The sequence below is a fragment of the Salminus brasiliensis genome, chromosome 3 (genome assembly GCF_030463535.1).
Source record: "Salminus brasiliensis chromosome 3, fSalBra1.hap2, whole genome shotgun sequence".
Classification (NCBI taxonomy): Eukaryota; Metazoa; Chordata; class Actinopteri; order Characiformes; family Bryconidae; genus Salminus; species Salminus brasiliensis.
The window spans coordinates 21,822,445-21,847,205 of record NC_132880.1 but is presented as its reverse complement, the minus strand read 5'-3'; the positions used below and the strand labels follow the sequence as shown (position 1 = coordinate 21,847,205).

Genomic DNA, 24,761 nt, shown 5'->3' with positions numbered 1-24,761 from the left:
TGTGCAGACCAGTTGACAGATGTTCTCACGGACATCTTCAACGTCTCCCTGCGCAGCTCCACTGTCCCAACGTGCCTCAAGACCACCACCATCGTCCCCGTGCCGAAGAAGTCCACGGTGTCCTGCCTCAATGACTACCGTCCCGTAGCTCTCACGCCCATCATCATGAAGTGCTTCGAGAGGTTAGTCATGAGGAACATCAAGAACCAACTGCCCTCTTCATTGGACCCCCTGCAATTTGCATATCGTCCCAACCGCTCCACGGACGATGCCATCACCACCACCCTTCATCTCTCCCTTACCCACCTGGAGAAGAAGGACACCTACGTCAGAATGCTGTTCATAGACTTCTGTTCAGCATTCAACACCATCATCCCACAGAACCTCACAAGGAAGTTAAGCCTGCTGGGCCTCAACACCCCCCTCTGCAACTGGATCCTGGACTTCCTGACAGGAAGGCCCCAGTTAGTCCGGTTCGGGGACAGCAGCTCCAGCACCATCACCATGAACACTGGGGCACCTCAGGGCAGTGTACTGAGTCCTCTGCTGTTCACCCTGCTGACTCATGACTGTGTTGCGAAACACAGTTCTAACAGCATCATAAAGTTCGCCGATGATACAACTGTGCTGGGTCTCATCAGCAAAGGCGACGAGTCAGCATACAGAGAGGAGGTGCAGCAGCTGACAGACTGGTGTACAGTCAACAACCTTCGCTGGAATGTAGAGAAGACCAAGGAAATGGTTGTTGACTTCAGGAAATCAAGACCGGACCACTCTCCGCTTAACATCAACGGCTCCTCTGTGGAGATCGTTAAGAGCACCAAGTTCCTTGGTGTCCACCTAGCGGAGAACCTCACCTGGTCCCTGAACACCAGCTCTACAGCCAAGAAAGCCCAACAGCATCTCTACTTCCTCCGGAAGCTGAGAAAGGCCCGTCTCCCTCCACCCATCCTCACCCTCTTCTATAGGGGAACCATAGAGAGCATCCTAAGCAGCTGCATCACTGCCTGGTTTGGGACCTGCACAGCCTCTGACCGCAAGTCCCTCCAACGCATTGTGAGGACAGCTGAGAGGATCATCGGAGTCTCTCTCCCCTCCGTCATGGACATTTACACCACCCGCTGCATCCGCAAAGCAACCAGCATTGTGGATGACTCCACCCACCCTTCACACAGACTGTTCTCCCTCCTGCCATCAGGAAGAAGGTACCGCAGCATCCGGTCCAACACGACCAGACTCTGCAATAGCTTCTTCCCCCAAGCCATCAGACTCCTCAACACAACTCAACTTCTGAACTGACATCTTTCTGGTACATGTACACTCTCCCTCTCTCTCTCTTTCCAACCATTTACCCCAGATAACATGGGAAGCATTTTTTTTGCACAAGCATTTGCACTAATAACTTTACTACCTCACTGGACTCTATTTATCGCACATTGCACAACTTGCACACTACAGTCATTATTTATTATCCTCTGTCTGTACTGTGTTGTTCTGTCCGCACTTGTTTGTTTGTTTGTGTTGCACTTGTGTCTTGTATGCACTGTCTATGTTGCACCATGGTCCTGGAGGAACGTTGTTTCGTTTCACTGTGTACTCTGTATGTAGTTGAAATGACAATAAACCCACTTGACTTGACTTGACTTGCTTTCACTTTGAAAGCTTGAATGTTCAATTTATTTCATTTTGTAAGGAAAGCTACTTTTCTGTTGATGTTCTGTGCACATAGCAAAATGTTTGTGATTTTTGATGCTAAAGATTAACAGCTGCTTCCATTATATTGTTTATTTCTGCAAAAAACAGATTTTGCTAACATTTTGCACTTGACATATTATCTGTAATTTCATGTTTGTCCTATAAATTCTGTAGAAACCAAGCTCCACACCTTTCTGCTCTATTTAGCTAGAACCCTTACGAACGCATACATTTTGGTGGTGCAATAATTAGTATACACTGTGTAGAAGTGGCAGTGCAGGGATTGAAGCTTTTTTTCGGTCAGCTCCTGTGGCGCAATCGGTCAGCGCGCGGTACTTATACAGCAGTACTTGTGAAGTAATCTTCAGTCAACATGTCAGAAAAGCATAGGCAGCTGACACATCAAGAACATTTATGTCATTATCCTCAACAACCAAGTATAATGTCCAAACAATACCTAAATACACTGTGAAACCAAAGCCCATTTTCTAGAAAAGATTTGGCTTTTAAACAGCTCTGACGGAACAAGATATGATTCTTTTAAACTTTCGCTGTACAACCAACGATTCTCTTAACCATTTAAAGCATTGACTGAACAGTCAACAATTCTTTTTGTGATTGCAATAATTAGTATACACTGTGTAGAAGTGGCAGTGCAGGGATTGACATACTTTTTGGTCAGCTCCTGTGGCGCAATCGGTTAGCGTGCGGTACTTATACAGCAGTACTTGTGAAGGTATGCCGAGGTTGTGAGTTCGAGCCTCACCAGGAGCATGAGTTTTAAAAACTGTATGCTGCTGTTAGAGATGTTTCCCTTCTCAAGCAATAAAATAAAAGAAGAGGTAATTGCTCAGAAATAATCTTGAGTCAACATGTCAGAACAGCATAGTCAGCTGACGCATCAAGAACATTTATGTCATATTCCTCAACAACCAAGTGTAATGTCCAAACAATACCTAAATACACTGTGAAACCAAAGCCCATTTTCTAGAAAGGATTTGGCTTTTAAACAGCTCTGACGGAACAAGATATGATTCTTTTAAACTTTGGCTGAAAAACCAACGATTCTCTTAACCATTTAAAGTATTGACTGAACTGTCAACAATTCTTTTTTCGATTGACTGAAAAGACAATGCACTGGTTTCCTCAGTGTAGAACTGCATTGAATACTGTACCACTGCTTTCAGTTTGAAAGCTTGAATGTTGAATTTATTTCATTTTATAAGGATAGCTACTTTTCTTTTTATGTTCTGTGCACATAGGAAAATGTTTGTGATTTTTCATGCTAAGGATTAACAGCTGCTTCCATTTTATTGTTTATTTCTGCAAAAAACAGGTTTTGCTAACATTTTGCACATGACATATTATCTGTAATTTCATGTTTGTCCTATAAATTCTGTAGAAACTAAACTCCACACCTTTCTGCTCTATTTAGCTAGAACCCTTACGAACGCATACATTTTGGTGGTGCACTAATTAGTATACACTGTGTAGTAGTGGCAGTGCAGCGATTGAAGCATTTTGTGGTCAGCTCTTGTGGCGCAATCGGTCAGCGAGCGGTACTTATACAGCAGTATTTGTGAAGGTATGCCGAGGTACTGAGTTCGAGCCTCACCAGGAGCATAAGTTTTATAAACTGTATGCTGCTGTTAGAGATGTTTCCCTTCTCAAACAATAAAATAAAAGAAAAGGTAATTGCTCAGAAATAATCTTCAGTCAACATGTCAGAACAGCATAGGCAGCTGACACATCAAGAACATTTATGTCATTATCCTCAACAACCAAGTGTAATGTCCAAACAATACCTAAATACACTGTGAAACCAAAGCCCATTTTCTAGAAAAGATTTGGCTTTCAAACAGCTCTGACACAACAACCAATGATTCTTTTAAACTGTGGTCGAACAACCAACGATTCTTTTAACCATTTAAAGCATTGACTGAACAGTCAACAATTCTTTTTGTGATTGCAATAATTAGTATACACTGTGTAGAAGTGGCAGTGCAGGGATTGACGTACTTTTTGGTCAGCTCCTGTGGCGCAATCGGTTAGCGCGCAGTACTTATACAGCAGTACTTGTGAAGGTATGCCGAGGTTGTGAGTTCGAGCTTCACCAGGAGCATGAGTTTTAAAAACTGTATGCTGCTGTTAGAGATGTTCCCCTTCTCAAGCAATAAAATAAAAGAAGAGGTAATTGCTCAGAAATAATCTTGAGTCAACATGTCAGAACAGCATAGGCAGCTGACGCATCAAGAACATTTATGTCATTATCCTCAACAATCAAGAGTAATGTCCAAAGAATACATAAATACACTGTGAAACCAAAGCCCATTTTCTAGAAAGGATTTGGCTTTTAAACAGCTCTGACGGAACAAGATATGATTCTTTTAAACTTTGGCTGAAAAACCAACGATTCTCTTAACCATTTAAAGCATTGACTGAACAGTCAACAATTCTTTTTTTGATTGACTGTAAAGACAATGCACTGGTTTCCTCAATGCAGAACTGCATTGAATACTGTACCACTGTACATACCGCCTAGCGCTAGCGCTAATGCTAATGCTAAGGAGGCACTGTGGGAACTGCACGGGGGCATCAGCGATCTGCAGACCAAACATCCAGACGGGCTGTTCATTGTCGCCGGAGATTTCAACCATGCAAATCTCCAGTCAGTCCTCCCTAAATTCCATCAACATGTGGACTTTGCCACGAGAGGAGCGAACGCGCTGGACCTTGTTTACACAAACATCCCCAGCGCGTACCGGGCGGAGCCCCGCCCCCACCTCGCGTTCTCGGACCACATGTCTGTGTATCTGACTCCAGCATACACACCCCTCATCAGACGCTCCAGACCAGTTCAGAAGCAGGTGAGAACCTGGCCGGCAGGAGCCATCTCTGCCCTTCAGGACTGTTTTGAGTGCACTGCATGGGACATGTTTAGGGAGGCTGCGACAGAAGGCGACTCTGTTAACTTGGAGGAGTACACAGCATCAGTCACTGGCTACATCAGTAAGTGTATTGATGATGTCACTGTCTCCAAGACCATCACCACACGCCCAAATCAGAAGCCGTGGATGACTCCTGAGGTGCGTGCGCTACTGAGGACCCGCGACTCGGCCTTCAGAGTGGGTGACAAGGCGGCCCTAAGGAAAGCAAGAGCCAAATTGTCACGAGCCATCCGAGAGGCAAAGCGCGCACACGCCCAGAGAATCCACAACCACTTTAAGGACACCGGCGACACACGGCGCATGTGGCAGGGCATCCAGGAAATCACAAACTACAGGACAATGCCACCGTCCTGTGACAGTGATGCCTTCCTCCCCGATGCCCTGAACGATTTTTATGCACGGTTTGAGGCACAGAACAACACGTTGGTGAGAAAGACCACACCCAAGCCGGACGAGCAGGTGTTGTGCCTGACTGCAGTGGACGTGAGGAAAACTCTGCGCAGAGTCAACCCACGGAAAGCTGCAGGACCAGACAACATCCCCGGCAGAGTGCTCAGAGAGTGTGCAGACCAGTTGACAGATGTTCTCACAGACATCTTCAACGTCTCCCTGCGCAGCTCCACTGTCCCAACGTGCCTCAAGACCACCACCATCGTCCCCGTGCCGAAGAAGTCCACGGTGTCCTGCCTCAATGACTACCGTCCCGTAGCTCTCACGCCCATCATCATGAAGTGCTTCGAGAGGTTAGTCATGAGGAACATCAAGAACCAACTGCCCTCTTCATTGGACCCCCTGCAATTTGCATATCGTCCCAACCGCTCCACGGACGATGCCATCACCACCACCCTTCATCTCTCCCTTACCCACCTGGAGAAGAAGGACACCTACGTCAGAATGCTGTTCATAGACTTCTGTTCAGCATTCAACACCATCATCCCACAGAACCTCACAAGGAAGTTAAGCCTGCTGGGCCTCAACACCCCCCTCTGCAACTGGATCCTGGACTTCCTGACAGGAAGGCCCCAGTTAGTCCGGTTCGGGGACAGCAGCTCCAGCACCATCACCATGAACACTGGGGCACCTCAGGGCAGTGTACTGAGTCCTCTGCTGTTCACCCTGCTGACTCATGACTGTGTTGCGAAACACAGTTCTAACAGCATCATAAAGTTCGCCGATGATACAACTGTGCTGGGTCTCATCAGCAAAGGCGACGAGTCAGCATACAGAGAGGAGGTGCAGCAGCTGACAGACTGGTGTACAGTCAACAACCTTCGCTGGAATGTAGAGAAGACCAAGGAAATGGTTGTTGACTTCAGGAAATCAAGACCGGACCACTCTCCGCTTAACATCAACGGCTCCTCTGTGGAGATCGTTAAGAGCACCAAGTTCCTTGGTGTCCACCTAGCGGAGAACCTCACCTGGTCCCTGAACACCAGCTCTACAGCCAAGAAAGCCCAACAGCGTCTCTACTTCCTCCGGAAGCTGAGAAAGGCCCGTCTCCCTCCACCCATCCTCACCCTCTTCTATAGGGGAACCATAGAGAGCATCCTAAGCAGCTGCATCACTGCCTGGTTTGGGACCTGCACAGCCTCTGACCGCAAGTCCCTCCAACGCATTGTGAGGACAGCTGAGAGGATCATCGGAGTCTCTCTCCCCTCCGTCATGGACATTTACACCACCCGCTGCATCCGCAAAGCAACCAGCATTGTGGATGACTCCACCCACCCTTCACACAGACTGTTCTCCCTCCTGCCATCAGGAAGAAGGTACCGCAGCATCCGGTCCAACATGACCAGACTCTGCAATAGCTTCTTCCCCCAAGCCATCAGACTCCTCAACACAACTCAACTTCTGAACTGACATCTTTCTGGTACATGTACACTCTCCCTCTCTCTCTCTTTCCAACCATTTACCCCAGATAACATGGGAAGCATTTTTTTTGCACAAGCATTTGCACTAATAACTTTACTACCTCACTGGACTCTATTTATCGCACATTGCACAACTTGCACACTACAGTCATTATTTATTATCCTCTGTCTGTACTGTGTTGTTCTGTCCGCACTTGTTTGTTTGTTTGTGTTGCACTTGTGTCTTGTATGCACTGTCTATGTTGCACCATGGTCCTGGAGGAACGTTGTTTCGTTTCACTGTGTACTCTGTATGTAGTTGAAATGACAATAAACCCACTTGACTTGACTTGACTTGCTTTCACTTTGAAAGCTTGAATGTTCAATTTATTTCATTTTGTAAGGAAAGCTACTTTTCTGTTGATGTTCTGTGCACATAGCAAAATGTTTGTGATTTTTGATGCTAAAGATTAACAGCTGCTTCCATTATATTGTTTATTTCTGCAAAAAACAGATTTTGCTAACATTTTGCACTTGACATATTATCTGTAATTTCATGTTTGTCCTATAAATTCTGTAGAAACCAAGCTCCACACCTTTCTGCTCTATTTAGCTAGAACCCTTACGAACGCATACATTTTGGTGGTGCAATAATTAGTATACACTGTGTAGAAGTGGCAGTGCAGGGATTGAAGCTTTTTTTCGGTCAGCTCCTGTGGCGCAATCGGTCAGCGCGCGGTACTTATACAGCAGTACTTGTGAAGTAATCTTCAGTCAACATGTCAGAACAGCATAGGCAGCTGACACATCAAGAACATTTATGTCATTATCCTCAACAACCAAGTGTAATGTCCAAACAATACCTAAATACACTGTGAAACCAAAGCCCATTTTCTAGAAAAGATTTGGCTTTCAAAGAGCTCTGACGCAACAACCAATGATTCTTTTAAACTGTGGTCGAACAACCAACGATTCTTTTAACCATTTAAAGCATTGACTGAACAGTCAACAATTCTTTTTGTGATTGCAATAATTAGTATACACTGTGTAGAAGTGGCAGTGCAGGGATTGACATACTTTTTGGTCAGCTCCTGTGGCGCAATCGGTTAGCGCGCGGTACTTATACAGCAGTACTTGCGAAGGTATGCCGAGGTTGAGAGTTCGAGCCTCTCCAGGAGCATGAGTTTTAAAAAACTGTATGCTGCTGTTAGAGATGTTTCCCTTCTCAAGCAATAAAATAAAAGAAGAGGTAATTGCTCAGAAATAATCTTGAGTCAACATATCAGAACAGCATAGTCAGCTGACGCATCAAGAACATTTATGTCATATTCCTCAACAACCAAGTGTAATGTCCAAACAATACCTAAATACACTGTGAAACCAAAGCCCATTTTCGAGAAAGGATTTGGCTTTTAAACAGCTCTGACGGAACAAGATATGATTCTTTTAAACTTTGGCTGAAAAACCAACGATTCTCTTAACCATTTAAAGTATTGACTGAACAGTCAACAATTCTTTTTTCGATTGACTGAAAAGACAAAGCACTGGTTTCCTCAGTGTAGAACTGCATTGAATACTGTACCACTGCTTTCACTTTGAAAGCTTGAATGTTCAATTTATTTTATTTTATAAGGATAGCTACTTTTCTTTTTATGTTCTGTGCACATAGGAAAATGTTTGTGATTTTTCATGCTAAGGATTAACAGCTGCTTCCATTATATTGTTTATTTCTGCAAAAAACAGGTTTTGCTAACATTTTGCACATGACATATTATCTGTAATTTCATGTTTGTCCTATAAATTCTGTAGAAACTAAACTCCACACCTTTCTTCTCTATTTAGCTAGAACCCTTACGAACGCATACATTTTGGTGGTGCACTAATTAGTATACACTGTGTAGTAGTGGCAGTGCAGCGATTGAAGCATTTTGTGGTCAGCTCTTGTGGTGCGATCGGTCAGCGAGCGGTACTTATACAGCAGTATTTGTGAAGGTATGCCGAGGTTGTGAGTTCGAGCCTCACCAGGAGCGTAAGTTTTAAAAACTGTATGCTGCTGTTAGAGATGTTTCCCTTCTCAAACAATAAAATAAAAGAAAAGGTAATTGCTCAGAAATAATCTTCAGTCAACATGTCAGAACAGCATAGGCAGCTGACACATCAAGAACATTTATGTCATTATCCTCAACAACCAAGTGTAATGTCCAAACAATACCTAAATACACTGTGAAACCAAAGCCCATTTTCTAGAAAAGATTTGGCTTTCAAAGAGCTCTGACGCAACAACCAATGATTCTTTTAAACTGTGGTCGAACAACCAACGATTCTTTTAACCATTTAAAGCATTGACTGAACAGTCAACAATTCTTTTTGTGATTGCAATAATTAGTATACACTGTGTAGAAGTGGCAGTGCAGGGATTGACGTACTTTTTGGTCAGCTCCTGTGGCGCAATCGGTTAGCGCGCGGTACTTATACAGCAGTACTTGTGAAGGTATGCCGAGGTTGTGAGTTCGAGCCTCACCAGGAGCATGAGTTTTAAAAACTGTATGCTGCTGTTAGAGATGTTCCCCTTCTCAAGCAATAAAATAAAAGAAGAGGTAATTGCTCAGAAATAATCTTGAGTCAACATGTCAGAACAGCATAGGCAGCTGACGCATCAAGAACATTTATGTCATTATCCTCAACAATCAAGAGTAATGTCCAAAGAATACATAAATACACTGTGAAACCAAAGCCCATTTTCTAGAAAGGATTTGGCTTTTAAACAGCTCTGACGGAACAAGATATGATTCTTTTAAACTTTGGCTGAAAAACCAACGATTCTCTTAACCATTTAAAGCATTGACTGAACAGTCAACAATTCTTTTTTTGATTGACTGTAAAGACAATGCACTGGTTTCCTCAATGCAGAACTGCATTGAATACTGTACCACTGTACATACCGCCTAGCGCTAGCGCTAATGCTAATGCTAAGGAGGCACTGTGGGAACTGCACGGGGGCATCAGCGATCTGCAGACCAAACATCCAGACGGGCTGTTCATTGTCGCCGGAGATTTCAACCATGCAAATCTCCAGTCAGTCCTCCCTAAATTCCATCAACATGTGGACTTTGCCACGAGAGGAGCGAACGCGCTGGACCTTGTTTACACAAACATCCCCAGCGCGTACCGGGCGGAGCCCCGCCCCCACCTCGCGTTCTCGGACCACATGTCTGTGTATCTGACTCCAGCATACACACCCCTCATCAGACGCTCCAGACCAGTTCAGAAGCAGGTGAGAACCTGGCCGGCAGGAGCCATCTCTGCCCTTCAGGACTGTTTTGAGTGCACTGCATGGGACATGTTTAGGGAGGCTGCGACAGAAGGCGACTCTGTTAACTTGGAGGAGTACACAGCATCAGTCACTGGCTACATCAGTAAGTGTATTGATGATGTCACTGTCTCCAAGACCATCACCACACGCCCAAATCAGAAGCCGTGGATGACTCCTGAGGTGCGTGCGCTACTGAGGACCCGCGACTCGGCCTTCAGAGTGGGTGACAAGGCGGCCCTAAGGAAAGCAAGAGCCAAATTGTCACGAGCCATCCGAGAGGCAAAGCGCGCACACGCCCAGAGAATCCACAACCACTTTAAGGACACCGGCGACACACGGCGCATGTGGCAGGGCATCCAGGAAATCACAAACTACAGGACAATGCCACCGTCCTGTGACAGTGATGCCTTCCTCCCCGATGCCCTGAACGATTTTTATGCACGGTTTGAGGCACAGAACAACACGTTGGTGAGAAAGACCACACCCAAGCCGGACGAGCAGGTGTTGTGCCTGACTGCAGTGGACGTGAGGAAAACTCTGCGCAGAGTCAACCCACGGAAAGCTGCAGGACCAGACAACATCCCCGGCAGAGTGCTCAGAGAGTGTGCAGACCAGTTGACAGATGTTCTCACGGACATCTTCAACGTCTCCCTGCGCAGCTCCACTGTCCCAACGTGCCTCAAGACCACCACCATCGTCCCCGTGCCGAAGAAGTCCACGGTGTCCTGCCTCAATGACTACCGTCCCGTAGCTCTCACGCCCATCATCATGAAGTGCTTCGAGAGGTTAGTCATGAGGAACATCAAGAACCAACTGCCCTCTTCATTGGACCCCCTGCAATTTGCATATCGTCCCAACCGCTCCACGGACGATGCCATCACCACCACCCTTCATCTCTCCCTTACCCACCTGGAGAAGAAGGACACCTACGTCAGAATGCTGTTCATAGACTTCTGTTCAGCATTCAACACCATCATCCCACAAAACCTCACAAGGAAGTTAAGCCTGCTGGGCCTCAACACCCCCCTCTGCAACTGGATCCTGGACTTCCTGACAGGAAGGCCCCAGTTAGTCCGGTTCGGGGACAGCAGCTCCAGCACCATCACCATGAACACTGGGGCACCTCAGGGCAGTGTACTGAGTCCTCTGCTGTTCACCCTGCTGACTCATGACTGTGTTGCGAAACACAGTTCTAACAGCATCATAAAGTTCGCCGATGATACAACTGTGCTGGGTCTCATCAGCAAAGGCGACGAGTCAGCATACAGAGAGGAGGTGCAGCAGCTGACAGACTGGTGTACAGTCAACAACCTTCGCTGGAATGTAGAGAAGACCAAGGAAATGGTTGTTGACTTCAGGAAATCAAGACCGGACCACTCTCCGCTTAACATCAACGGCTCCTCTGTGGAGATCGTTAAGAGCACCAAGTTCCTTGGTGTCCACCTAGCGGAGAACCTCACCTGGTCCCTGAACACCAGCTCTACAGCCAAGAAAGCCCAACAGCGTCTCTACTTCCTCCGGAAGCTGAGAAAGGCCCGTCTCCCTCCACCCATCCTCACCCTCTTCTATAGGGGAACCATAGAGAGCATCCTAAGCAGCTGCATCACTGCCTGGTTTGGGACCTGCACAGCCTCTGACCGCAAGTCCCTCCAACGCATTGTGAGGACAGCTGAGAGGATCATCGGAGTCTCTCTCCCCTCCGTCATGGACATTTACACCACCCGCTGCATCCGCAAAGCAACCAGCATTGTGGATGACTCCACCCACCCTTCACACAGACTGTTCTCCCTCCTGCCATCAGGAAGAAGGTACCGCAGCATCCGGTCCAACACGACCAGACTCTGCAATAGCTTCTTCCCCCAAGCCATCAGACTCCTCAACACAACTCAACTTCTGAACTGACATCTTTCTGGTACATGTACACTCTCCCTCTCTCTCTCTTTCCAACCATTTACCCCAGATAACATGGGAAGCATTTTTTTTGCACAAGCATTTGCACTAATAACTTTACTACCTCACTGGACTCTATTTATCGCACATTGCACAACTTGCACACTACAGTCATTATTTATTATCCTCTGTCTGTACTGTGTTGTTCTGTCCGCACTTGTTTGTTTGTTTGTGTTGCACTTGTGTCTTGTATGCACTGTCTATGTTGCACCATGGTCCTGGAGGAACGTTGTTTCGTTTCACTGTGTACTCTGTATGTAGTTGAAATGACAATAAACCCACTTGACTTGACTTGACTTGCTTTCACTTTGAAAGCTTGAATGTTCAATTTATTTCATTTTGTAAGGAAAGCTACTTTTCTGTTGATGTTCTGTGCACATAGCAAAATGTTTGTGATTTTTGATGCTAAAGATTAACAGCTGCTTCCATTATATTGTTTATTTCTGCAAAAAACAGATTTTGCTAACATTTTGCACTTGACATATTATCTGTAATTTCATGTTTGTCCTATAAATTCTGTAGAAACCAAGCTCCACACCTTTCTGCTCTATTTAGCTAGAACCCTTACGAACGCATACATTTTGGTGGTGCAATAATTAGTATACACTGTGTAGAAGTGGCAGTGCAGGGATTGAAGCTTTTTTTCGGTCAGCTCCTGTGGCGCAATCGGTCAGCGCGCGGTACTTATACAGCAGTACTTGTGAAGTAATCTTCAGTCAACATGTCAGAACAGCATAGGCAGCTGACACATCAAGAACATTTATGTCATTATCCTCAACAACCAAGTGTAATGTCCAAACAATACCTAAATACACTGTGAAACCAAAGCCCATTTTCTAGAAAAGATTTGGCTTTCAAAGAGCTCTGACGCAACAACCAATGATTCTTTTAAACTGTGGTTGAACAACCAACGATTCTTTTAACCATTTAAAGCATTGACTGAACAGTCAACAATTCTTTTTGTGATTGCAATAATTAGTATACACTGTGTAGAAGTGGCAGTGCAGGGATTGACGTACTTTTTGGTCAGCTCCTGTGGCGCAATCGGTTAGCGCGCGGTACTTATACAGCAGTACTTGTGAAGGTATGCCGAGGTTGTGAGTTCGAGCCTCACCAGGAGCATGAGTTTTAAAAACTGTATGCTGCTGTTAGAGATGTTTCCCTTCTCAAGCAATAAAATAAAAGAAGAGGTAATTGCTCAGAAATAATCTTCAGTCAACATGTCAGAACAGCATAGGCAGCTGATGCATCAAGAACATTTATGTCATATTCCTCAACAATCAAGAGTAATGTCCAAAGAATACATAAATACACTGTGAAACCAAAGCCCATTTTCTAGAAAGGATTTGGCTTTTAAACAGCTCTGACGGAACAAGATATGATTCTTTTAAACTTTGGCTGAAAAACCAACGATTCTCTTAACCATTTAAAGCATTGACTGAACTGTCAACAGTTCTTTTTTCGATTGACTGAAAAGACAATGCACTGGTTTCCTCAATGCAGAACTGCATTGAATACTGTACCACTGCTTTCACTTTGAAAGCTTGAATGTTCAATTTATTTCATTTTGTAAGGAAAGCTACTTTTCTGTTGATGTTCTGTGCACATAGCAAAATGTTTGTGATTTTTGATGCTAAAGATTAACAGCTGCTTCCATTATATTGTTTATTTCTGCAAAAAACAGATTTTGCTAACATTTTGCACTTGACATATTATCTGTAATTTCATGTTTGTCCTATAAATTCTGTAGAAACCAAACTCCACACCTTTCTGCTCTATTTAGCTAGAACCCTTACGAACGCATACATTTTGGTGGTGCAATAATTAGTATACACTGTGTAGAAGTGGCAGTGCAGGGATGGAAGCTTTTTTTTGGTCAGCTCCTGTGGCGCAATCGGTCAGCGCGCGGTACTTATACAGCAGTACTTGTGAAGGTATGCCGAGGTTGTGAGTTCAAGCCTCACCAGGAGCATAAATTTTATAAACTGTATGCTGCTGTTAGAGATGTTTCCCTTCTCAAACAATTAAATAAAAGAAGAGGTAATTGCTCAGAAATAATCTTCAGTCAACATGTCAGAACAGCATAGGCAGCTAACACATCAAGAATATTTATGTCATATTCATCAACAACCAAGTGTAATGTCCAAAGAATACCTAAATACACTGTGAAACCAAAGCCCATTTTCTAGAAAAGATTTGGCTTTCAAACAGCTCTGACGCAACAACCAATGATTCTTTTAAACTGTGGTTGAACAACCAACGATTCTGTTAACCATTTAAAGCATTGACTGAACAGTCAACAATTCTTTTTGTGATTGCAATAATTAGTATACACTGTGTAGAAGTGGCAGTGCAGGGATTGACGTGCTTTTTGGTCAGCTCCTGTGGCGCAATCGGTTAGCGCGCGGTACTTATACAGCAGTACTTGTGAAGGTATGCCGAGGTTGTGAGTTCGAGCCTCACCAGGAGCATGAGTTTTAAAAACTGTATGCTGCTGTTAGAGATGTTCCCCTTCTCAAGCAATAAAATAAAAGAAGAGGTAATTGCTCAGAAATAATCTTGAGTCAACATGTCAGAACAGCATAGGCAGCTGACGCATCAAGAACATTTATGTCATATTCCTCAACAAATCAAGAGTAATGTCCAAAGAATACATAAATACACTGTGAAACCAAAGCCCATTTTCTAGAAAGGATTTGGCTTTTAAACAGCTCTGACGGAACAAGATATGATTCTTTTAAACTTTGGCTGAAAAACCAACGATTCTCTTAACCATTTAAAGTATTGACTGAACTGTCAACAATTCTTTTTTCGATTGACTGAAAAGACAATGCACTGGTTTCTTCAATGCAGAACTGCATTGAATACTGTACCACTGCTTTCACTTTGAAAGCTTGAATGTTCAATTTATTTCATTTTATAAGGATAGCTACTTTTCTTTTTATGTTCTGTGCACATAGGAAAATGTTTGTGATTTTTCATGCTAAGGATTAACAGCTGCTTCCATTATATTGTTTATTTCTGCAAAAAACAGGTTTTGCTAACATTTTGCACATGACATATTATCTGTAATTTCATGTTTGTCCTATAAATTCTGTAGAAACTAAACTCCACACCTTTCTGCTCTATTTAGCTAGAACCCTTACAAACGCATACATTTTGGTGGTGCAATAATTAGTATACACTGTGTAGTAGTGGCAGTGCAGCGATTGAAGCATTTTGTGGTCAGCTCTTGTGGTCAGCTCTTGTGGTGCGATCGGTCAGCGAGCGGTACTTATACAGCAGTATTTGTGAAGGTATGCCGAGGTTGTGAGTTCGAGCCTCACCAGGAGCGTAAGTTTTAAAAACTGTATGCTGCTGTTAGAAATGTTTCCCTTCTCAAACAATAAAATAAAAGAAAAGGTAATTGCTCAGAAATAATCTTCAGTCAACATGTCAGAACAGCATAGGCAGCTGACACATCCAGAACATTTATGTCATTATCCTCAACAACCAAGTGTAATGTCCAAACAATACCTAAATACACTGTGAAACCAAAGCCCATTTTCTAGAAAAGATTTGGCTTTCAAAGAGCTCTGACGCAACAACCAATGATTCTTTTAAACTGTGGTCGAACAACCAACGATTCTTTTAACCATTTAAAGCATTGACTGAACAGTCAACAATTCTTTTTGTGATTGCAATAATTAGTATACACTGTGTAGAAGTGGCAGTGCAGGGATTGACGTACTTTTTGGTCAGCTCCTGTGGCGCAATCGGTTAGCGCGCGGTACTTATACAGCAGTACTTGTGAAGGTATGCCGAGGTTGTGAGTTCGAGCCTCACCAGGAGCATGAGTTTTAAAAACTGTATGCTGCTGTTAGAGATGTTCCCCTTCTCAAGCAATAAAATAAAAGAAGAGGTAATTGCTCAGAAATAATCTTGAGTCAACATGTCAGAACAGCATAGGCAGCTGACGCATCAAGAACATTTATGTCATTATCCTCAACAATCAAGAGTAATGTCCAAAGAATAGATAAATACACTGTGAAACCAAAGCCCATTTTCTAGAAAGGATTTGGCTTTTAAACAGCTCTGACGGAACAAGATATGATTCTTTTAAACTTTGGCTGAAAAACCAACGATTCTCTTAACCATTTAAAGCATTGACTGAACAGTCAACAATTCTTTTTTTGATTGACTGTAAAGACAATGCACTGGTTTCCTCAATGCAGAACTGCATTGAATACTGTACCACTGTACATACCGCCTAGCGCTAGCGCTAATGCTAATGCTAAGGAGGCACTGTGGGAACTGCACGGGGGCATCAGCGATCTGCAGACCAAACATCCAGACGGGCTGTTCATTGTCGCCGGAGATTTCAACCATGCAAATCTCCAGTCAGTCCTCCCTAAATTCCATCAACATGTGGACTTTGCCACGAGAGGAGCGAACGCGCTGGACCTTGTTTACACAAACATCCCCAGCGCGTACCGGGCGGAGCCCCGCCCCCACCTCGCGTTCTCGGACCACATGTCTGTGTATCTGACTCCAGCATACACACCCCTCATCAGACGCTCCAGACCAGTTCAGAAGCAGGTGAGAACCTGGCCGGCAGGAGCCATCTCTGCCCTTCAGGACTGTTTTGAGTGCACTGCATGGGACATGTTTAGGGAGGCTGCGACAGAAGGCGACTCTGTTAACTTGGAGGAGTACACAGCATCAGTCACTGGCTACATCAGTAAGTGTATTGATGATGTCACTGTCTCCAAGACCATCACCACACGCCCAAATCAGAAGCCGTGGATGACTCCTGAGGTGCGTGCGCTACTGAGGACCCGCGACTCGGCCTTCAGAGTGGGTGACAAGGCGGCCCTAAGGAAAGCAAGAGCCAAATTGTCACGAGCCATCCGAGAGGCAAAGCGCGCACACGCCCAGAGAATCCACAACCACTTTAAGGACACCGGCGACACACGGCGCATGTGGCAGGGCATCCAGGAAATCACAAACTACAGGACAATGCCACCGTCCTGTGACAGTGATGCCTTCCTCCCCGATGCCCTGAATGATTTTTATGCACGGTTTGAGGCACAGAACAACACGTTGGTGAGAAAGACCACACCCAAGCCGGACGAGCAGGTGTTGTGCCTGACTGTAGTGGACGTGAGGAAAACTCTGCGCAGAGTCAACCCACGGAAAGCTGCAGGACCAGACAACATCCCCGGCAGAGTGCTCAGAGAGTGTGCAGACCAGTTGACAGATGTTCTCACGGACATCTTCAACGTCTCCCTGCGCAGCTCCACTGTCCCAACGTGCCTCAAGACCACCACCATCGTCCCCGTGCCGAAGAAGTCCACGGTGTCCTGCCTCAATGACTACCGTCCCGTAGCTCTCACGCCCATCATCATGAAGTGCTTCGAGAGGTTAGTCATGAGGAACATCAAGAACCAACTGCCCTCTTCATTGGACCCCCTGCAATTTGCATATCGTCCCAACCGCTCCACGGACGATGCCATCACCACCACCCTTCATCTCTCCCTTACCCACCTGGAGAAGAAGGACACCTACGTCAGAATGCTGTTCATAGACTTCTGTTCAGCATTCAACACCATCATCCCACAGAACCTCACAAGGAAGTTAAGCCTGCTGGGCCTCAACACCCCCCTCTGCAACTGGATCCTGGACTTCCTGACAGGAAGGCCCCAGTTAGTCCGGTTCGGGGACAGCAGCTCCAGCACCATCACCATGAACACTGGGGCACCTCAGGGCAGTGTACTGAGTCCTCTGCTGTTCACCCTGCTGACTCATGACTGTGTTGCGAAACACAGTTCTAACAGCATCATAAAGTTCGCCGATGATACAACTGTGCTGGGTCTCATCAGCAAAGGCGACGAGTCAGCATACAGAGAGGAGGTGCAGCAGCTGACAGACTGGTGTACAGTCAACAACCTTCGCTGGAATGTAGAGAAGACCAAGGAAATGGTTGTTGACTTCAGGAAATCAAGACCGGACCACTCTCCGCTTAACATCAACGGCTCCTCTGTGGAGATCGTTAAGAGCACCAAGTTCCTTGGTGTCCACCTAGCGGAGAACCTCACCTGGTCCCTGAACACCAGCTCTACAGCCAAGAAAGCCCAACAGCGTCTCTACTTCCTCCGGAAGCTGAGAAAGGCCCGTCTCCCTCCACCCATCCTCACCCTCTTCTATAGGGGAACCATAGAGAGCATCCTAAGCAGCTGCATCACTGCCTGGTTTGGGACCTGCACAGCCTCTGACCGCAAGTCCCTCCAACGCATTGTGAGGACAGCTGAGAGGATCATCGGAGTCTCTCTCCCCTCCGTCATGGACATTTACACCACCCGCTGCATCCGCAAAGCAACCAGCATTGTGGATGACTCCACCCACCCTTCACACAGACTGTTCTCCCTCCTGCCATCAGGAAGAAGGTACCGCAGCATCCGGTCCAACATGACCAGACTCTGCAATAGCTTCTTCCCCCAAGCCATCAGACTCCTCAACACAACTCAACTTCTGAACTGACATCTTTCTGGTACATGTACACTCTCCCTCTCTCTCTCTTTCCAACCATTTACCCCAGATAACATGGGAAGCATTTTTTTTGCACAAGCATTTGCACTAATAACTTTACTACCTCACTGGACTCTATTTATCGCACATTGCACAACTTGCACACTACAGTCATTATTTATTATCCTCTGTCTGTACTGTGTTGTTCTGTCCGCACTTGTTTGTTTGTTTGTGTTGCACTTGTGTCTTGTATGCACTGTCTATGTTGCACCATGGTCCTGGAGGAACGTTGTTTCGTTTCACTGTGTACTCTGTATGTAGTTGAAATGACAATAAACCCACTTGACTTGACTTGACTTGCTTTCACTTTGAAAGCTTGAATGTTCAATTTATTTCATTTTGTAAGGAAAGCTACTTTTCTGTTGATGTTCTGTGCACATAGCAAAATGTTTGTGATTTTTGATGCTAAAGATTAACAGCTGCTTCCATTATATTGTTTATTTCTGCAAAAAACAGATTTTGCTAACATTTTGCACTTGACATATTATCTGTAATTTCATGTTTGTCCTATAAATTCTGTAGAAACCAAGCTCCACACCTTTCTGCTCTATTTAGCTAGAACCCTTACGAACGCATACATTTTGGTGGTGCAATAATTAGTATACACTGTGTAGAAGTGGCAGTGCAGGGATTGAAGCTTTTTTTCGGTCAGCTCCTGTGGCGCAATCGGTCAGCGCGCGGTACTTATACAGCAGTACTTGTGAAGTAATCTTCAGTCAACATGTCAGAACAGCATAGGCAGCTGACACATCAAGAACATTTATGTCATTATCCTCAACAACCAAGTATAATGTCCAAACAATACCTAAATACACTGTGAAACCAAAGCCCATTTTCTAGAAAAGATTTGGCTTTTAAACAGCTCTGACGGAACAAGATATGATTCTTTTAAACTTTCGCTGTACAACCAACGATTCTCTTAACCATTTAAAGCATTGACTGAACAGTCAACAATTCTTTTTGTGATTGCAATAATTAGTATACACTGTGTAGAAGTGGCAGTGCAGGGATTGACATACTTTTTGGTCAGCTCCTGTGGCGCAATCGGTTAGTGTGCGGTACTTATACAGCAGTACTTGTGAAGGTATGCCGAGGTTGTGAGTTCGAGCCTCACCAGGAGCATGAGTTTTAAAAACTGTATGCTGCTGTTAGAGATGTTTCCCTTCTCAAGCAATAAAATAAAAGAAGAGGTAATTGCTCAGAAATAATCTTGAGTCAACATGTCAGAACAGCATAGTCAGCTGACGCATCAAGAACATTTATGTCATATTCCTCAACAACCAAGTGTAATGTCCAAACAATACCTAAATACACTGTGAAACCAAAGCCCATTTTCTAGAAAGGATTTGGCTTTTAAACAGCTCTGACGGAACAAGATATGATTCTTTTAAACTTTGGCTGAAAAACCAACGATTCTCTTAACCATTTAAAGTATTGACTGAACTGTCAACAATTCTTTTTTCGATTGACTGAAAAGACAATGCACTGGTTTCCTCAGTGTAGAACTGCATTGAATACTGTACCACTGCTTTCAGTTTGAAAGCTTGAATGTTGAATTTATTTCATTTTATAAGGATAGCTACTTTTCTTTTTATGTTCTGTGCACATAGGAAAATGTTTGTGATTTTTCATGCTAAGGATTAACAGCTGCTTCCATTTTATTGTTTATTTCTGCAAAAAACAGGTTTTGCTAACATTTTGCACATGACATATTATCTGTAATTTCATGTTTGTCCTATAAATTCTGTAGAAACTAAACTCCACACCTTTCTGCTCTATTTAGCTAGAACCCTTACGAACGCATACATTTTGGTGGTGCACTAATTAGTATACACTGTGTAGTAGTGGCAGTGCAGCGATTGAAGCATTTTGTGGTCAGCTCTTGTGGCGCAATCGGTCAGCGAGCGGTACTTATACAGCAGTATTTGTGAAGGTATGCCGAGGTACTGAGTTCGAGCCTCACCAGGAGCATAAGTTTTATAAACTGTATGCTGCTGTTAGAGATGTTTCCCTTCTCAAACAATAAAATAAAAGAAAAGGTAATTGCTCAGAAATAATCTTCAGTCAACATGTCAGAACAGCATAGGCAGCTGACACATCAAGAACATTTATGTCATTATCCTCAACAACCAAGTGTAATGTCCAAACAATACCTAAATACACTGTGAAACCAAAGCCCATTTTCTAGAAAAGATTTGGCTTTCAAACAGCTCTGACACAACAACCAATGATTCTTTTAAACTGTGGTCGAACAACCAACGATTCTTTTAACCATTTAAAGCATTGACTGAACAGTCAACAATTCTTTTTGTGATTGCAATAATTAGTATACACTGTGTAGAAGTGGCAGTGCAGGGATTGACGTACTTTTTGGTCAGCTCCTGTGGCGCAATCGGTTAGCGCGCAGTACTTATACAGCAGTACTTGTGAAGGTATGCCGAGGTTGTGAGTTCGAGCCTCACCAGGAGCATGAGTTTTAAAAACTGTATGCTGCTGTTAGAGATGTTCCCCTTCTCAAGCAATAAAATAAAAGAAGAGGTAATTGCTCAGAAATAATCTTGAGTCAACATGTCAGAACAGCATAGGCAGCTGACGCATCAAGAACATTTATGTCATTATCCTCAACAATCAAGAGTAATGTCCAAAGAATACATAAATACACTGTGAAACCAAAGCCCATTTTCTAGAAAGGATTTGGCTTTTAAACAGCTCTGACGGAACAAGATATGATTCTTTTAAACTTTGGCTGAAAAACCAACGATTCTCTTAACCATTTAAAGCATTGACTGAACAGTCAACAATTCTTTTTTTGATTGACTGTAAAGACAATGCACTGGTTTCCTCAATGCAGAACTGCATTGAATACTGTACCACTGTACATACCGCCTAGCGCTAGCGCTAATGCTAATGCTAAGGAGGCACTGTGGGAACTGCACGGGGGCATCAGCGATCTGCAGACCAAACATCCAGACGGGCTGTTCATTGTCGCCGGAGATTTCAACCATGCAAATCTCCAGTCAGTCCTCCCTAAATTCCATCAACATGTGGACTTTGCCACGAGAGGAGCGAACGCGCTGGACCTTGTTTACACAAACATCCCCAGCGCGTACCGGGCGGAGCCCCGCCCCCACCTCGCGTTCTCGGACCACATGTCTGTGTATCTGACTCCAGCATACACACCCCTCATCAGACGCTCCAGACCAGTTCAGAAGCAGGTGAGAACCTGGCCGGCAGGAGCCATCTCTGCCCTTCAGGACTGTTTTGAGTGCACTGCATGGGACATGTTTAGGGAGGCTGCGACAGAAGGCGACTCTGTTAACTTGGAGGAGTACACAGCATCAGTCACTGGCTACATCAGTAAGTGTATTGATGATGTCACTGTCTCCAAGACCATCACCACACGCCCAAATCAGAAGCCGTGGATGACTCCTGAGGTGCGTGCGCTACTGAGGACCCGCGACTCGGCCTTCAGAGTGGGTGACAAGGCGGCCCTAAGGAAAGCAAGAGCCAAATTGTCACGAGCCATCCGAGAGGCAAAGCGCGCACACGCCCAGAGAATCCACAACCACTTTAAGGACACCGGCGACACACGGCGCATGTGGCAGGGCATCCAGGAAATCACAAACTACAGGACAATGCCACCGTCCTGTGACAGTGATGCCTTCCTCCCCGATGCCCTGAACGATTTTTATGCACGGTTTGAGGCACAGAACAACACGTTGGTGAGAAAGACCACACCCAAGCCGGACGAGCAGGTGTTGTGCCTGACTGCAGTGGACGTGAGGAAAACTCTGCGCAGAGTCAACCCACGGAAAGCTGCAGGACCAGACAACATCCCCGGCAGAGTGCTCAGAGAGTGTGCAGACCAGTTGACAGATGTTCTCACAGACATCTTCAACGTCTCCCTGCGCAGCTCCACTGTCCCAACGTGCCTCAAGACCACCACCATCGTCCCCGTGCCGAAGAAGTCCACGGTGTCCTGCCTCAATGACTACCGTCCCGTAGCTCTCACGCCCATCATCATGAAGTGCTTCGAGAGGTTAGTCATGAGGAACATCAAGAACCAACTGCCCTCTTCATTGGACCCCCTGCAATTTGCATATCGTCCCAACCGCTCCACGGACGATGCCATCACCACCACCCTTCATCTCTCCCTTACCCACCTGGAGAAGAAGGACACCTACGTCAGAATGCTGTTCATAGACTTCTGTTCAGCATTCAACACCATCATCCCACAGAACCTCACAAGGAAGTTAAGCCTGCTGGGCCTCAACACCCCCCTCTGCAACTGGATCCTGGACTTCCTGACAGGAAGGCCCCAGTTAGTCCGGTTCGGGGACAGCAGCTCCAGCACCATCACCATGAACACTGGGGCACCTCAGGGCAGTGTACTGAGTCCTCTGCTGTTCACCCTGCTGACTCATGACTGTGTTGCGAAACACAGTTCTAACAGCATCATAAAGTTCGCCGATGATACAACTGTGCTGGGTCTCATCAGCAAAGGCGACGAGTCAGCATACAGAGAGGAGGTGCAGCAGCTGACAGACTGGTGTACAGTCAACAACCTTCGCTGGAATGTAGAGAAGACCAAGGAAATGGTTGTTGACTTCAGGAAATCAAGACCGGACCACTCTCCGCTTAACATCAACGGCTCCTCTGTGGAGATCGTTAAGAGCACCAAGTTCCTTGGTGTCCACCTAGCGGAGAACCTCACCTGGTCCCTGAACACCAGCTCTACAGCCAAGAAAGCCCAACAGCGTCTCTACTTCCTCCGGAAGCTGAGAAAGGCCCGTCTCCCTCCACCCATCCTCACCCTCTTCTATAGGGGAACCATAGAGAGCATCCTAAGCAGCTGCATCACTGCCTGGTTTGGGACCTGCACAGCCTCTGACCGCAAGTCCCTCCAACGCATTGTGAGGACAGCTGAGAGGATCATCGGAGTCTCTCTCCCCTCCGTCATGGACATTTACACCACCCGCTGCATCCGCAAAGCAACCAGCATTGTGGATGACTCCACCCACCCTTCACACAGACTGTTCTCCCTCCTGCCATCAGGAAGAAGGTACCGCAGCATCCGGTCCAACATGACCAGACTCTGCAATAGCTTCTTCCCCCAAGCCATCAGACTCCTCAACACAACTCAACTTCTGAACTGACATCTTTCTGGTACATGTACACTCTCCCTCTCTCTCTCTTTCCAACCATTTACCCCAGATAACATGGGAAGCATTTTTTTTGCACAAGCATTTGCACTAATAACTTTACTACCTCACTGGACTCTATTTATCGCACATTGCACAACTTGCACACTACAGTCATTATTTATTATCCTCTGTCTGTACTGTGTTGTTCTGTCCGCACTTGTTTGTTTGTTTGTGTTGCACTTGTGTCTTGTATGCACTGTCTATGTTGCACCATGGTCCTGGAGGAACGTTGTTTCGTTTCACTGTGTACTCTGTATGTAGTTGAAATGACAATAAACCCACTTGACTTGACTTGACTTGCTTTCACTTTGAAAGCTTGAATGTTCAATTTATTTCATTTTGTAAGGAAAGCTACTTTTCTGTTGATGTTCTGTGCACATAGCAAAATGTTTGTGATTTTTGATGCTAAAGATTAACAGCTGCTTCCATTATATTGTTTATTTCTGCAAAAAACAGATTTTGCTAACATTTTGCACTTGACATATTATCTGTAATTTCATGTTTGTCCTATAAATTCTGTAGAAACCAAGCTCCACACCTTTCTGCTCTATTTAGCTAGAACCCTTACGAACGCATACATTTTGGTGGTGCAATAATTAGTATACACTGTGTAGAAGTGGCAGTGCAGGGATTGAAGCTTTTTTTCGGTCAGCTCCTGTGGCGCAATCGGTCAGCGCGCGGTACTTATACAGCAGTACTTGTGAAGTAATCTTCAGTCAACATGTCAGAACAGCATAGGCAGCTGACACATCAAGAACATTTATGTCATTATCCTCAACAACCAAGTGTAATGTCCAAACAATACCTAAATACACTGTGAAACCAAAGCCCATTTTCTAGAAAGGATTTGGCTTTCAAAGAGCTCTGACGCAACAACCAATGATTCTTTTAAACTGTGGTTGAACAACCAACGATTCTTTTAACCATTTAAAGCATTGACTGAACAGTCAACAATTCTTTTTGTGATTGCAATAATTAGTATACACTGTGTAGAAGTGGCAGTGCAGGGATTGACGCACTTTTTGGTCAGCTCCTGTGGCGCAATCGGTTAGCGCGCGGTACTTATACAGCAGTACTTGTGAAGGTATGCCGAGGTTGTGAGTTCGAGCCTCACCAGGAGCATGAGTTTTAAAAACTGTATGCTGCTGTTAGAGATGTTTCCCTTCTCAAGCAATAAAATAAAAGAAGAGGTAATTGCTCAGAAATAATCTTCAGTCAACATGTCAGAACAGCA

The 24,761-nt window shown here is 45.0% G+C and overlaps 11 non-coding genes across 11 annotated transcripts; all 11 read left to right on the top strand.

Annotated features, from left to right (window-relative positions):
- Positions 1–2,376: 2,376 nt before the first annotated feature.
- On the top strand, positions 2,377–2,469 carry trnai-uau (transfer RNA isoleucine (anticodon UAU)). The gene is given in 2 exon segments: positions 2,377–2,414; positions 2,434–2,469. It is a non-coding gene; the product is annotated as a tRNA-Ile (tRNA).
- A 1,255-nt stretch (positions 2,470–3,724) lies between these two features.
- Positions 3,725–3,817, top strand: trnai-uau (transfer RNA isoleucine (anticodon UAU)). The gene is given in 2 exon segments: positions 3,725–3,762; positions 3,782–3,817. It is a non-coding gene; the product is annotated as a tRNA-Ile (tRNA).
- Positions 3,818–7,580: 3,763 nt separating this feature from the next.
- trnai-uau (transfer RNA isoleucine (anticodon UAU)) lies at positions 7,581–7,673 on the top strand. Its single transcript is given in 2 exon segments — positions 7,581–7,618; positions 7,638–7,673. It is a non-coding gene; the product is annotated as a tRNA-Ile (tRNA).
- Positions 7,674–8,929: 1,256 nt separating this feature from the next.
- On the top strand, positions 8,930–9,022 carry trnai-uau (transfer RNA isoleucine (anticodon UAU)). The gene is given in 2 exon segments: positions 8,930–8,967; positions 8,987–9,022. It is a non-coding gene; the product is annotated as a tRNA-Ile (tRNA).
- Positions 9,023–12,785: 3,763 nt separating this feature from the next.
- Positions 12,786–12,878, top strand: trnai-uau (transfer RNA isoleucine (anticodon UAU)). Its single transcript is given in 2 exon segments — positions 12,786–12,823; positions 12,843–12,878. It is a non-coding gene; the product is annotated as a tRNA-Ile (tRNA).
- A 757-nt stretch (positions 12,879–13,635) lies between these two features.
- trnai-uau (transfer RNA isoleucine (anticodon UAU)) lies at positions 13,636–13,728 on the top strand. The gene is given in 2 exon segments: positions 13,636–13,673; positions 13,693–13,728. It is a non-coding gene; the product is annotated as a tRNA-Ile (tRNA).
- A 406-nt stretch (positions 13,729–14,134) lies between these two features.
- On the top strand, positions 14,135–14,227 carry trnai-uau (transfer RNA isoleucine (anticodon UAU)). Its single transcript is given in 2 exon segments — positions 14,135–14,172; positions 14,192–14,227. It is a non-coding gene; the product is annotated as a tRNA-Ile (tRNA).
- Positions 14,228–15,496: 1,269 nt separating this feature from the next.
- Positions 15,497–15,589, top strand: trnai-uau (transfer RNA isoleucine (anticodon UAU)). Its single transcript is given in 2 exon segments — positions 15,497–15,534; positions 15,554–15,589. It is a non-coding gene; the product is annotated as a tRNA-Ile (tRNA).
- A 3,763-nt stretch (positions 15,590–19,352) lies between these two features.
- Positions 19,353–19,445, top strand: trnai-uau (transfer RNA isoleucine (anticodon UAU)). Its single transcript is given in 2 exon segments — positions 19,353–19,390; positions 19,410–19,445. It is a non-coding gene; the product is annotated as a tRNA-Ile (tRNA).
- A 1,255-nt stretch (positions 19,446–20,700) lies between these two features.
- On the top strand, positions 20,701–20,793 carry trnai-uau (transfer RNA isoleucine (anticodon UAU)). Its single transcript is given in 2 exon segments — positions 20,701–20,738; positions 20,758–20,793. It is a non-coding gene; the product is annotated as a tRNA-Ile (tRNA).
- Positions 20,794–24,556: 3,763 nt separating this feature from the next.
- trnai-uau (transfer RNA isoleucine (anticodon UAU)) lies at positions 24,557–24,649 on the top strand. The gene is given in 2 exon segments: positions 24,557–24,594; positions 24,614–24,649. It is a non-coding gene; the product is annotated as a tRNA-Ile (tRNA).
- Positions 24,650–24,761: the final 112 nt, after the last annotated feature.